Below are 2,923 nucleotides of genomic sequence, written 5' to 3'. Positions count from 1 at the left end.
CCATCCTTTCATCTCAGCTCCAAACTTTGTCTCTGTAACTCCTTTCCAAGGGTGTTTTGTTCCCACTTCTAAGGAGGGGCATAGTGTCCACACGTCAGTCTTCATTTTTCTTGAGTTTCATGTGTTTAGGAAATTGTATCTTATATCTTGGGTATCCTAGGTTTTGGGCTAATATCCACTTATCAGTGAGTACATATTGTGTGAGTTCCTTTGTGAATGTGTTACCTCACTCAGGATGATACCCTCCAGGTCCATCCATTTGGCTAGGAATTTCATAAATTCATTCTTTTTAATAGCTGAGTAGTACTCCATTGTGTAGATGTACCACATTTTCTGTATCCATTCCTCTGTTGAGGGGCATCTGGGTTCTTTCCAGCTTCTGGCTATTATAAATAAGGCTGCTATGAACATAGTGGAGCATGTGTCCTTCTTACCAGTTGGGGCATCTTCTGGATATATGCCCAGGAGAGGTATTGCTGGATCCTCCAGTAGTACTATGTCCAATTTTCTAAGGAACCGCCAGACTGATTTCCAGATTGGTTGTACAAGCCTGCAATCCCACCAACAATGGAGGAGTGTTCCTCTTTCTCCATATCCACGCCAGCATCTGCTGTCACCTGAATTTTTGATCTTAGCCATTCTGACTGGTGTGAGGTGGAATCTCAGGGTTGTTTTGATTTGCATTTCCCTGATGATTAAGGATGTTGAACATTTTTTCATGTGTTTCTCTGCCATTCAGTATTCCTCAGGTGAGAATTCTTTGTTCAGTTCTGAGCCCCATTTTTTAATGGGGTTATTTGATTTTCTGAAGTCCACCTTCTTGAGTTCTTTATATATGTTGGATATTAGTCCCCTATCTGATTTAGGATAGGTAAAGATCCTTTCCCAATCTGTTGGTGGTCTTTTTGTCTTATTGACGGTGTCTTTTGCCTTGCAGAAACTTTGGAGTTTCATTAGGTCCCATTTGTCAATTCTCGATCTTCAGCACAAGCCATTGCTGTTCTGTTCAGGAATTTTTCCCCTGTGCCCATATCTTCAAGGCTTTTCCCCACTTTCTCCTCTATAAGTTTCAGTGTCTCTGGCTTTAAGTGAAGTTCCTTGATCCACTTAGATTTGACCTTAGTACAAGGAGATAAGTATGGATCGATTCGCATTCTTCTACATGATAACAACCAGTTGTGCCAGCACCAATTGTTGAAAATGCTGTCTTTCTTCCACTGGATGGTTTTAGCTCCCTTGTCGAAGATCAAGTGACCATAGGTGTGTGGGTTCATTTCTGGGTCTTCAATTCTATTCCATTGGTCTACTTGTCTGTCTCTATACCAGTACCATGCAGTTTTTACCACAATTGCTCTTTAGTAAAGCTTTAGGTCAGGCATGGTGATACCACCAGAGGTTCTTTTATCCTTGAGAAGAGTTTTTGCTATCCTAGGTTTTTTGTTATTCCAGATGAATTTGCAAATTGCTCCTTCTAATTCGTTGAAGAATTGAGTTGGAATTTTGATGGGGATTGCATTGAATCTGTAGATTTCTTTTGGCAAGATAGCCATTTTTACAATGTTGATCCTGCCAATCCATGAGCATGGGGCATCTTTCCATCTTCTGAGATCTTCTTTCATTTCTTTCTTCAGAGACTTGAAGTTTTTATCATACAGATCTTTCACTTCCTTAGTTAGAGTCACGCCGAGATATTTTATATTATTTGTGACTATTGAGAAGGGTGTTGTTTCCCTAATTTCTTTCTCAGCCTGTTTATTCTTTGTGTAGAGAAAGGCCATTGACTTGTTTGAGTTAATTTTATATCCAGCTACTTCACTGAAGCTTTTTATCAGGTTTAGGAGTCCTCTGGTGGAATTTTTAGGGTCACTTATATATACTATCATATCATCTGCAAAAAGTGATATGTTGACTTCCTCCTTTCCAATTTGTATCCCCTTGATCTCCTTTTGTTGTCGAATTGCTCTGGCTAATACTTCAAGTACTATGTTGAAAAGGTAGGGAGAAAGTGGGCAGCCTTGTCTAGTCCCTGATTTTAGTGGGATTGCTTCCAGCTTCTCTCCATTTACTTTGATGTTGGCTACTGGTTTGCTGTAGATTGCTTTTATCATGTTTAGGTATGGGCCTTGAATTCCTGATCTTTCCAGAACTTTTATCATGAATGGGTGTTGGATCTTGTCAAATGCTTTTTCTGCATCTAACGAGATGATCATGTGGTTTTTGTCTTTGAGTTTGTTTATATAGTGGATTACATTGATGGATTTTCGTATATTAAACCATCCCTGCATCCCTGGAATAAAACCTACTTGGTCAGGATGGATGATTGCTTTAATGTGTTCTTGGATTCGGTTAGCGAGAATTTTATTGAGGATTTTTGCATCGATATTCATAAGAGAAATTGGTATGAAGTTCTCTATCTTTGTTGGATCTTTCTGTGGTTTAGGTATCAGAGTAATTGTGGCTTCATAGAATGAGTTGGGTAGAGTACCTTTAGCTTCTATTTTGTGGAATAGTTTGTGCAGAATTGGAATTAGATCTTCTTTGAAGGTCTGATAGAACTCTGCACTAAACCCATCAGGTCCTGGGCTTTTTTTGGCTGGGAGACTATTAATGACTGCTTCTATTTCTTTAGGGGATATGGGACTGTTTAGATGGTCAACTTGATCCTGATTCAACTTTGGTACCTGGTATCTGTCCAGAAATTTGTCCATTTCTTCCAGGTTTTCCAGTTTTGTTGAGTTTAGCCTTTTGTAGAAGGATCTGATGGTGTTTTGGATTTCCTCAGGATCTGTTGTTATGTCCCCCTTTTCAGTTCTGATTTTGTTAATTAGGATTTTGTCTCTGTGCCCTCTAGTGAGTCTAGCTAAGGGTTTATCTATCTTGTTGATTTTCTCAAAGAACCAACTCCTCGTTTGGTTAATTCTTT

The sequence above is a fragment of the Mus musculus genome, chromosome 3 (genome assembly GCF_000001635.26).
Source record: "Mus musculus strain C57BL/6J chromosome 3, GRCm38.p6 C57BL/6J".
NCBI lineage: Eukaryota > Metazoa > Chordata > Mammalia > Rodentia > Muridae > Mus > Mus musculus.
This window is presented reverse-complemented; position numbering follows the sequence as displayed.